The sequence below is a fragment of the Chlorocebus sabaeus genome, chromosome 8 (genome assembly GCF_047675955.1).
Source record: "Chlorocebus sabaeus isolate Y175 chromosome 8, mChlSab1.0.hap1, whole genome shotgun sequence".
Classification (NCBI taxonomy): Eukaryota; Metazoa; Chordata; class Mammalia; order Primates; family Cercopithecidae; genus Chlorocebus; species Chlorocebus sabaeus.
This window is the reverse complement of record NC_132911.1, coordinates 65,398,220-65,410,750: the sequence shown is the minus strand read 5'-3', so window position 1 is coordinate 65,410,750 and position 12,531 is coordinate 65,398,220. Positions and strand designations below refer to the sequence as shown.

Here is a 12,531-nt window from a genome sequence, read left to right as displayed (position 1 = left end):
CACTTTGTGAGTGATTTTTAACATACGCTTCTGCTACAATACTGTGGTAGTTTGACCACAGAATTCTTTCCTAAGCCTTACTTAGGAATCTGTAACTATACAACTTTTTAGACATTGGAACTTTTAAATGTTTTATACCTATTAGGATACAGAGTTAGGGAATATGTATCTCCCTCCTCCTCTCTGTTTACTCTAAACCTTCGGAGTGTATAAAATAAAATCAAAGTTAGGCATTATTTTTTCCCAAAACATTCTGTTGTGCAGAATATGCACTTATGGGAACAAGAACGTTAATTATGTAATCATTGTACTAGACAAGTAGATGGAAGTTCTAATCTAAGTATACAGAAATTCACTTCCAACTCCCTTTTATGACATAAACTCAGTGGCGATTTTGAATTTACTCACAAAGGATGTTCTCTGTGGTTTAGGTGAAAACCATTCAGCAACCCTGGGAAAAGAGAGCAATAAATAACCTGTTCTGGAGTCTCGGGTAAAATGCCTGGGTCACAGAGGTGAGAACTGATTCTGCTGGCCTTGCACTTTGTTAGATGCTTCTGTCTCCTGGTCCCCTCCCTCCACTGGGCTGCCTTTATCAGTACTTGACTCAAGCCTGATTCAGAAAGGTCCTCCTGATATGCTTTGCTCAATGATATGAAATAACATTTTCTTCTTCTCTCCTCACAAGGTGTATGGCACTGCTTTGCACTGTCTGGGACGCAGAATAAAAAATCATCTTTTAAAATATAAAATAGTCAATCTTTTGGAAAACTGAGGTGGGCTGCTTTCTTGTTGAATGCTATTATCTTGACTACTTGGATGCCAAGGAATTTTTACACATGCAGTAACTCAAAAATCTGCAGATATACTTCTTGTTCATTATCAAAGTCACTGTCAGTAAAGGCTTTCGCTATTAAAATGAGATTTGCCTCCATCTAAAGAACAAAAGGCAAGAGCATTTGTGCAACAGAAATGTGGTCCATGGGAGCAGAGCAGAGATGATTGGCTGGGTCTTCCCTGTTAGGAGGTTTCACTGATGGCTTTCCTTCATGCATTTCTTTCTTCCTTTTGTCTTGCCTTTCTTCCTGCTCCTGGCTCTCTCAGTGATGGTAGTCACTACCACCACCACCATCATCATCGCCACCACCACTGACATTAATAGCCACCAATACATATTTTGTAAACTAGCAATGCATAGCAAGTTTCCTATTCTAGAGAAACAAGACACATAAATAAAATATATATGGTAATTCAGGGCAGCATGAGCCAATGAGTGGCACAGAGGCATATTTATTTTCTCAACTCCAAATTTAGGCTAATCTATCTCTTTATAAACATACCAGTGAAGCCCAGCCTACTTATTTTTTAAAATTAGGTCCTGGGTTCCTTTTCCCATTTTCTTCCTCTTACTCATTCAGCTTTCTCTAGCTAAGTCTCCCAACCCTCATCCCTTTGACTTTGGAAAAATACTCAGTAAGCCCACTGTAACATGGTTACAGATCTTACTGGTTTTGCAGCCTTTGCTCTGCAATGGTATGTACAAAATCTCACCACTCCAACTTTACAAGCAGACAGGAGCATTTCCAAAGTTAATTTTAGAGGACAGAGAATTGAAGGCTTTGAAAATCATTCACCTAGCCTTTTCAAGTATGCTTGAATCATATATAATTTAAGTGTTTCTGGTCTTGAGTTAAAACATATTTAAGACTTAATAAAACCTTAAAAGTCAAGATTTTGAATGTGTAACTTTGCTGAATATAGATCAAATTTGTAGGAAGTTAAAGCCTGAACGTCATCAATTTCATGGGTGACAGAACTGAAAAAGGGATTTTATCAGTATTTGTTTGCTGCAAAAGAAAAATCTGTCTACTAATTAGCACTGGGACAGAAAATGAAAGTGTTACTGCTAACGCATTTATTAGCATTATCCCCACAATCTGGGTTTTGTTTAAATCAAATGGTGCAGCTGTAATTGATTTTAACCCATTATAAAATGTATGTGTTAAGATCATTCAAAGCCATCTTTTTGGTGTTGTTTCAGGGGAAAAATAATGTTGAACATTAGGAAAATTGTTTCATTTGCATGGGAAACATCACCCCAAAACTATACAGTATAATACCCTACAGGTCTTACAAACTTATACCTCCAGTAAGGAAAGCAATAACAAAAATATATAAGTAATTAAGAAGCTCTGGATTCTAAAACTTGCCTTCTTTAAGCCAATAGAAGCTCTGTATGACCTGGCAAGGCTCTAGTGATTTATTTGGTTTGAAATTTTCTAAAATTGCCTCCTTCACTTGTCACCTCACAATTCTAATAAGCAAAATGCATAAAAATCACAGTTAATAACAATGGTCAGAACAAAGTTACCTGTGCTAGTAATTTGCCATTTGATTCCTATAAAGAGTAGGTTTGTAAAATAATATTTTAAAACATTGTATGTTCCACATACCTGAGGTATCTTGAGTAGTCAAATTCATAGAGAAAGAGAGTAAAATGGTGGTTGCCAGGGGCTAGGAGGATGGGGGAATTGGGAGTTCATTGTTTTACGGGAACAGCGTTTCAGTTTGTGATAATGAAAACCTCTGGAGACAGATGGTAGTGATGATTGTGCGACAATGTAAGTGTACTGAATGCCACTGAACTATACACTTAAAATGGTTATAATGGGAAATCTTATGTTATATATATTTTTATCATATAAAAAACTCAAATAATATTTTTGTTATTCAAAGCACTAATGTGTAATTCATGTGAAAGAAAGTTGAACTACACGTTCTTTAAGCCAAAGATAATACTTCGATTTCAAAAGTATACATCTTCTCCTTGTTCAGTAGGGCCTACTTCTTATAGTAAGGTCAAGTTTCAGGGTTTTTTTAAATTATGGCAAATCTTTCGGTTATTTTGACAGATAGTACAAAACGTGCTGCCCTAGAGATTTATTTGACCTCTCTTCCTCCTCTATTGTCTTACTCGGAAAGATGTGCCTTGGAACCAAGCACAAGACCTTTTGTGCTTAGAAATCCACTTGCAGGATGGGAACGATGATGAGGAGAAGCTCATAAAGGAAACAGAATAACCCTTATAGGTGGCTGAAATTATGTTATACCTTTGCTTACTGGTTTATTTTCTCTCCTTCACCTCTCCACACACACATACAGACAAGAATTCTACTCCTGCTGGCACTGAGGTTTTGTCTGTAGTGTTTCCTGCTATAACCTCAGCACTTAGCAGGTTTCTTAGATGATTAGTAAACGTTTGCTGAATGAATGAATAACAGAAGAAGCTTAAAGAGAACTCTGGTAATGGGAAGGTACCAGAATTCTCTCAAAAGATCAGATGTTTACTGTCTGCTTTAGCATTACTGTTAATTCAGTCAGGCCACCTCAAGCACTCTCCCCAGCACTCTGGAAATCAATATTCTTGTTTTAAAAGGAATTCCAAGTTTCTTCCTGCTGAAATATTCTATCATCTCATCCTGTCTTCCCTACAGCTTTATAATTATCATTTTAGAAAGTAATGTCATCTCATTGAATTCCCACAATGTTACAACTCTAACTAAAAATATATACAAAAAACAGCAAATATTTGTAGCAAAATATTTATTAGATAAGTAAATTCCAAGCAAATGTATTAAAATGGTAAATGATCATTTTACATTGATTAAAGTAGAATACAATAATGATGACTTTACAGTAATGACAAGATTATGTGTTCAATATTACAGCTTAGAACTATATAAAGTAAAAAAAATTAAAACTCAAAGAAAAATGGACACAGTTGTATGGGAGACACAAAGCATTAGCAGTTTATGACTGATCAGGTGGTTAAAAATAAAGATAATTTTAAAACCAATAATAAATGTAAATTCTCTCTCTCTCTCTCTCAATCTCTCTCTCTCCCCCTTTCTCAGCTTCACAGGATTATAAGAAAAGTTCATACAGTAGCCAGAAAAGCACATACCAGTATCTGAAATTGTATTATATACTTGTTTACTTGTGACTATATTTTTCCATTCACACACACACAATTAAACTCAGTGGTGTTGAGACTTTGCCTACAGTATTCATGGCTATATTCTAAAACCTAATACTCATAATACTTAGTCCAATCTGAAATATGTATAATGTTTTTCTGTCTTCTTTATTATATGTTCCACCTCCATTAGAATGCAAATTTCATAAAGACGGGAGTCTAGTCATTATTCAATGTGTTGTATCCCCAGAACCTATAAAAGTGCCTTACATATGGTAAAAATCCAAAATAACATAGCAAGTCATGCTCAAGAGTATATTAAAATCACTAGAACTTCAGCTCTAGTAACAGCATACTATGTAACTTAGACTCATTCTCCTTAGAACAAATTAAAATTCTGGCCAGAAAAAGTATTTAATTGACTTGAAGGTAGTGCAGGCTTATGGGGCCAAATTCAGAGAAGAAGAAAACTCAGAGAGATGATCTGGAGGAGGTAGCTAAGAAGCCGAGTAGAGTTTGTGATAGTTTCATAAAATCAGACAAGCAGATATACCAATGAGATTAGGTCTGCCACGGGGTTGACCGGGTCAATATTAAGCTTTAGCTTGGGATCCAGTTATGTCAAAGTCTAGGAATATGAGTGAACCCACAGGTAAAATGACCCCCTTGGCCAGGCGTAGTGGCTCACGCCTGTAATCCTAGCACTTTGGGAGGCCAAGACAGGAGAATCACGAGGTCAGGAGATCAAGACTACAGTGAAACCCCGTGTCTACTAAATAAAAATTTTAAAAAAAAATACGATAAATTAGTTAGGCATGGTGGCAGGCACCTGTAGTCCCAGTTACTTGGGAGGCTGAGGCAGGAGAATGGCATGAACACAGGAGGCAGAGCTTGCAGCGAGCTGAGATCGTGCCACTGCACTCCAGCCTGGGCAACAGAGCAAGATTCCATCTCAAAAAAAAAAAAGAATGACCCCCTTAACTTAGGCCTTGACCACTTCTATATTTTATATGTAATATATGACAAGTAATCATAAGAGGAGACAAGAAATATGACAGTAAAAATCAAAGAAACAATATAAAAAAGAGGATTTCTATCATGAAAACTTTGGACACTCACTTTTAAATGACCATAATTAATTTGTAAATATACACAAAAATTACAAATTTTGATAGCGAAATTGAAACAAAGTACAAAAAGAATTTTTAAAAAATTTTAAGCTGACATATGCAATATTAAGACGTCACTGAAAGTCAGCCAAGTAAAAACAGCTGAAAAAAGAATTGATGAATGGGAGTAAAGGCAAAAGAAAATATTTAGAAGCAAGTATAGAGAGACAAAAGACTAGAAAATAAAGAAGAGAAAATAAGAAACATAAGACATATACTGAAAAAGTTTAACATAATTGTATTCCCATAAGAAACAAGAATAAGAATCAGAAGTGATATTTTAAGTTAACAATCTTCCCAAACCAATTCATCAAACAAAAAAACATCAAATCACAGATACAAACAAACAAAAAAATCCTATTAACCTAAAGTAGAACAATGGCAAAGAAAATCACTCTCGGGTTTGTAATAATAAAACTACTGTACACCAAAAACCAAAATAAAATCTTAAAAGCAACCCCAACGTGCAGCAGAGGGGAATAAAGTTCACTTTCAAATGTGCAACAATGAGTTGACAGTTGACTTGAAAATAGGAAATAATGAAATGATATTTTTAAAGTGGCAAAAGAAAATAACTACCAAGTTAGAGAGAAAAAGTATGTTTTTATATATTTACTTATATAAATATGTACTTATATTTTTATATATTTACTTATATAAATATATGTATATGTTTACTACATATATATCAAAAATGAGAGAAAAATGAAAACACAAAAACTGGAAGCATTCTCAATCAAACTTTTTTATTAAGAACCTTAAACAAGGATTGCAGGCGAGATGGCTGAACAGGAAGAGCTCCAGTCTGCAGCTCCCAGCGAGATCGATACAGAAGGTGGGTGATTTCTATATTTCCAACTGAGGTACCTGGTTTATCTCATTGGGACTGGTTGGACAGTGGGTGCAGCCCAAGGAAGGCATGCTGAAGAAGGATTGGGTGTCACCTCACCTAGGAAGTGCAAGGGACTGGGGAATTTTCTCCCCTACCCAAGGGAGGCCATGACCACTGAGCCTGAGGAACTGAGCACACTCTGACTCAGATACTGCTCTTGTCCCATGGTCTTCACAATCTGTAGACTGGGAGAATCCCTCTGGTGCCTACCCCACCAGGGCCCTGGGTTTCAAGCACAAAACTGGGCAACCGTTTGGGCAGACACCAAACTAGCTGCAGGAGTTTTTTTGTTCGTTTGTTTGTTTGTTTGTTTTCCATACCCCAGTGGCGCCTGGAATGCCAATTCGACAGAAATGTTCACTCCCCTGGAAAGGGGAACTCAAGCCAGGGAGTCAAGGGGTGTGGCTTGGTGGATCCCACCCCCACGGAGCCCAGCAAACTAAGATCCACTGGTTTGAAATTCTCTCTGCCAGCACAGCAGCAGTCTGAGATTGATCTGGGATGCTCAAACTTAGTCAGGGGAGGAGCGTTCGCCATTTCTGAGGTTTGAGTAGGCAATTTTACACTCACAGTGTAGGCAAAGCAGCCAGGAAGTTCCAACTGGGCAGAGCCCACTGCAGCTCAGCAAGGCTGCTATGGCCAGACTGCCAGATTTCTCCTCTCTGGGCAGGGCACCTCTGGAAAAAAGGCAGCGGCCCCAGTCAGGGACTTACAAATAAAACTCCCATCTCCCTGAGACAGAGCACATGGGGAAAGGATTGGCTGTGGGTGCAGCTTCAACAGACTTAAATGTCTCTGCCTGACAGCCTTGAAGAGAGCAGCAGATCTCCCAGCACAGCGGTCAAGCTCTGCTAAGGGTCAGACTGCCTCCTTAAGTGAGTCTCTGAACCCCGTGTATCCTGACTGGGAGATGCCTCCCAGTAGGGGCTGACAGACACCTCATACGGGAGAGCTCTTGCTGGCATCTGGCAGGTGCCTCTCTGGAACAAAGCTTCCAGAGGAAAGAACAGGCACCAATCTTTGTTGTTCTGCAGCCTTCACTGGTGATACACAGGCACACAGGGTTGGGAGTGGACCTCCAGCCAACTCCAGCAGACCTGCAGCAGAGGGGCCTGACTGTTAGAAGGAAAACTAACAAACGGAAAGGAAAAGCACGTCCATTCAAAGACCCCTTCCAAAGGTCACCAACATCGAAGACCAAAGGTAGATAAATCCACACAGATGGGGAGAAATCAGTGCAAAAAGGCTGAAAATTCCAAAAACCAGAACATCTCTTCTCCTCCAAAGGATCACAACTCCTCACCAGCAAGGGAACAAAACTGGTTGGAGAATGAGTTTGACAAATTGATGGAAGACAGCTTCAGAAGGTAGGTAATAACAAATGCCTCCGAGCCAAAAGAGCATGTTCTAACCCAATGCAAGGAAGCTAAGAACCTAGATAAAAGGTTAGACAAATTGCTAACCAGAATAACTAGTTTAGAGAAGAACATAAATGACCTGATGCAGCTGAAAAATACAGCATGAGAACTTCATGAAGCAGAGAGAAGTATCAATAGTGAAATTGATCAAGCAGAAGAAAGAATATCAGTGATTGAAGATCAAGTTAATGAAATAAGTGAGAGGACAAGATTAGAGAAAAAAGAACAAAAAGGAACAAACAAAGCCTCCAAGAAATATGGGACTATGTGAAAAGACCAAACCTACATTTGATAGGTGTACCTGAAAGTGACGGGGAGAATGGAACCAAGTTGGAAAACACTCTTCAGGATATTATCCAGGAGAATTTCCCAAACATAGCAAGACAGGCCAACATTCAAATTCAGGAAATACAGAGACCACCACAAAGATACTCCTCAAGAAGAGCAACCCCAAGACACACAATTGTCAGATTCACCAAGGTTGAAATGAAGGAAAAAATGTTAAGGGCAGCCAGAGACAAAGTTTGGGTTACCCACAAAGGGAAGCCCATCAGACTAACAGTAGATCTCTCTGCAGAAACCCTACAAGCCAGAAGAGAGTGGGGGCCAATATTCAACATTCTTAAAGACGAGAATTTTCAACCTAGATTTCATATCCAGCCAAACTAAGCTTCATAAACAAAGGAGAAATAAAATCCTTTACAGACAAGCAAATGCTGAGAGATTTTGTCACCACCAGGTCTGCCTTACAAAAGCTCCTGAGAGAAGCACTAAACGTTGAAAGGAACAACCAGTACCAGCCACTGCAAAAACATACCTAATTGTAAAGAACATCAATACTATGAAGAAACTGCATCAACTATAATGGGCAAAACAACCAGCTAGCATCATAATGATAAGATCTAATTCACACATAACAATATTAACCTTAAATGTAAATGGGATAAATGCCCCAATTAAAAGATACAGACTGACAAATTGGATAAAGATCCAAGACCCATCAGTGTGCTGTATTCAGGAGACTCATCTCACATGCAAATACACACATAGGCTCAAAATAAAGAAATGGAAGAACATTTACTAAGCAAATGGAAAGCAAAAAAAAAAAAAAAAGGCAGGAGTTGCAATTGTAATCTCTGATAAAAACAGACTTTAAATCGCTTTCTGCCTGTGGACGCCACCGAAGAAGCATCGTTAAAGTCTCTCTTCTCCCTGCCATCATGTCCAAGTCAGAGTCTCCTAAAGAGCCCGAACAGCTGAGGAAGCTCTTCATTGGAGGGTTGAGCTTTGAAACAACTGATGAGAGCCTGAGGAGCCATTTGAGCAATGGGGAACACTCACGGACTGTGTGGTAATGAGAAATCCAAACACCAAGCGTTCCAGGGGCTTTGGGTTTGTCACATATGCCACTGTGGAGGAGGTGGATGCAGCTATGAATGCAAGGCCACACAAGGTGGACGGAAGAGTTGTGGTACCAAAGAGAGCTGTCTCAAGAGAAGATTCTCAAAGACCAGGTGCCCACTTAACTGTGAAAAAGGTATTTGTTGGTGGCATTAAAGAAGACACCGAAGAACATCACCTAAGAGATTATTTTGAACAGTATGGGAAAATTGAAGTGATTGAAATCATAACTGACCGAGGCAGTGGCAAGAAAAGGGGCTTTGCCTTTGTCACCTTTGACGACCATGATTCCGTGGATAAGATTGTCATTCAGAAATACCATACTGTGAATGGCCACAACTGTGAAGTTAGGAAAGCCCTGTCAAAGCAAGAGATGGCTAGTGCTTCATCCAGCCAAAGAGGTCGGAGTGGTTCTGGAAACTTTGGTGGTGGTCGTGGAGGTGGTTTCGGTGGGAATGACAACTTCGGTCATGGAGGAAACTTCGGTGGTCGTGGTGGCTTTGGTGGCAGCCGTGGTGGTGGTGGATATGGTGGCAGTGGGGATAGCTATAATGGATTTGGTAATGATGGAAGCAATTTTGGAGGTGGTGGAAGCTACAATGATTTTGGCAATTACAACAATCAGTCTTCAAATTTTGGACCCATGAAGGGAGGAAATTTTGGAGGCGGAAGCTCTGGCCCCTATGGCTGTGGAGGCCAATACTTTGCAAAACCACGAAACCAAGGTGGCTATGGCGGTTCCAGCAGCAGCAGTAGCTATGGCAGTGGCAGAAGATTTTAATTAGGAAACAAACCTTAGCCGGAAAGGAGAGCCAGAGAAGTGACAGGGAAGCTACAGGTTACAACAGATTTGTGAACTCAGCCAAGCACAGCGGTGGTAGGGCCTAGTTGCTACAAAGAAGACATGTTTTAGACAAATACTCATGTGTATGGGCAAAAAACTTGAGGACTGTATTTGTGACTAATTGTATAACAGGTTGTTTTAGTTTCTGTTCTGTGGAAAGTGTAAAGCATTCCAACAAAGGGCTTTAATGTAGTTTTTTTTTTTTTGCACCCATGCTGTTGATTGCTAAATGTAATAGTCTGATCGTGATGCTGAATAAATGTCTTTTTTTTAATGTGCTGTGTAAAGTTAGTCTACTCTGAAGCCATCTTGGTAAACTTCCCCAACAGTGTGAAGTTAGGGTGATGCCAGGTTCTATTTGGAATTTATATACAACCTGCTTGGGTGGAGAAGCCATTGTCTTTGGAAACCTTGGTGTAGTTGAACTGATAGTTACTGTTGTGACCTGAAGTTCACCGTTAAAAGGGATTACCCAAGCAAAATCATGGAATTATTGGTTATAAAAGTGATTGTTGGCACTTCCTATGCAATATATCTAAATTGAATAATGGTACCAGATAAAATTATAGATGAGAATGAAGCTTGTGTATCATTCATTATCATGTGTAATCAATAAATGATTTAATTCTCTTGAATGAAAAAAAAAACAGACTTTAAATCAACAAAGATCAAAAGAGACAAAGAAGGGCATTACATAATAAATGTAAAGGGGTCAATTCAGCAGGAAGAGTTAACTATCCTAAATACATATGCACCCAATACAGGAGCACCCAGATTCATAAAGCAAGTTCTCAGAGACCTACAAAGAGACTTAGACTCCCACATAATAATAGTGGGATATTTTAACACCCCACTGTCAATATTAGACAGATCAATGAGACAGAAAATTAACAAGGATATTCAGGACTTGAACTCAGGTCTGGACCAAGCAGACCTAATAGACATCTGCAGAACTCTCCACCCCAAATCAACAGAATATACATTCTTCTCCACACCACATCACACTTATTCTAAAATTGAACACATAATTGGAAGTAAAGCACTCCTCAGCAAATGCAAAAGAATGAAAATCATAACAAACAGCCTCTCAGACCATAGTGCAATCAAATTAGAACTCAGGACTAAGAAACTCACTCAAAACCATGCAACTACATGGAAACTGAACAACCTGCTCCTGAATGACTATGGGATAAATAACAAAATGAAGGCAGGAATAAAGATGTTATTTGAAACCAATGAGAACGAAGACACAATGTACCAGAATCTCTGGGACATATTTAAAGCAATGTGTAGAGGGAAATTTATAGCACTAAATGCCCACAAGAGAAACCAGAAAAGATCTAAAATTGACACCCTAACATCAAAATTAAAAGAACTAGAGAAGAAACAGCAAACAAATTCAAAAGCTAGCAGAAGATAAAAATAAATAAGATCAGAGCAGACCTGAAGGAGATAGAGACACAAAAAAAATCCTTCAAAAAATCAATGAATCCAGAAGCTGTTTTTTTGAAAAGATCAACAAAATAGGTAGACTGCTAGCCAAAATAATAAAGAAGAAAAGAGAGAAGGATCAAATAGATGCAATAAAAAATGATATAGGGGATATCACCACTGATCCCAGAGAAATACAAACTACCATCAGAGAATACTATAAACACCTTTATGCAAATAAACTAGGAAACCTAGAAGAAATGGATAAATTTCTAGACACATACACCCTACCAAGTCTAAACCAGGAAGAAGTTGAATTCCTGAATAGACCTATAACAAATTCTGAAATTGAGGCAGTAATCAGCAGTCCCCCAACCAAAAAAAGCCCAGGACCACATGGATTTACAGCCAAATTCTACCAGAGGTACAAAAAAGAGCTGCTACCACTCCTTCTGAAACTATTCCAAACAATAGAAAAAGAGGGAATTCTCCCTAACTCATTTTGTGAAGCCAGTATCATACTAAACCCAAAACCTGGCAGAGACACTACAAAAAAGTAAAATTTTGTGCCAACATCCCTGATGAAAATAGATGTGAAAATCCTCAATAAAACACTGGCAAACCAAATCCAGCAGCACATCCAAAAGCTTATCCATCACGATCAAGTCTGCTTCATCCCTGGGATGCAAGGCTGGTTCAACATATGCAAATCAATAAATGTAATCCATCACATAAACAGAACCAATGACAAAAACCACATGATTATCTCAATAGATGCAAAAAGGCCTTTGACAAAATTCAACACCCCTTCATACTAAAAACTCTCAATAAACTAGGTATCGAATGAACATATCTCAAAATAATAAGAGCGATTTATGACAAATCCACAGCCAATATCATACTGAATGGGCAAAAACTGGAAGCATTCCCTTTGAAAACTGGCACAAGACAATGATGCCCTCTCTCACCACTCCTATTCAACACAGTATTGGAAGTTCTGGCAAGGGCAATCAGGCAAGAGGAAGAAATAAAGGGTATTCACATAGGAAGAGAAGAAGTCAAATTGTCTCTGTTTGGAGATGACATGATTGTATATTTAGAAAACCCCATCGTCTCAGTCCAAAGTCTCCCTAAGCTGATAAGCAACTTCAGCAAAGTTTCAGGATACAAAATCAGTGTTCAAAAATCACAGGCATTCCTTTACATCAATAACAGACAGATGGAGAGCCAAATCATGAGTGAACGCCCATTCACAATTGCTATGAAGAGAATAAAATACCTAGGAATCCAACTTACAAGGGATGCGAAGGACCTCTTCAAGGAGAACTACAAAACACTGCTCGAGGAAATAAGAAAGGATAGAAACAAATGGAAAAACATTCTATGCTCATGGATGAGAA

At 38.6% G+C, this 12,531-nt stretch overlaps 1 pseudogene; it reads left to right on the top strand.

Annotated features, from left to right (window-relative positions):
* Window positions 1-8,619: 8,619 nt before the first annotated feature.
* LOC119624926 (heterogeneous nuclear ribonucleoprotein A1-like) lies at window positions 8,620-9,677 on the top strand (annotated as a pseudogene).
* Window positions 9,678-12,531: the final 2,854 nt, after the last annotated feature.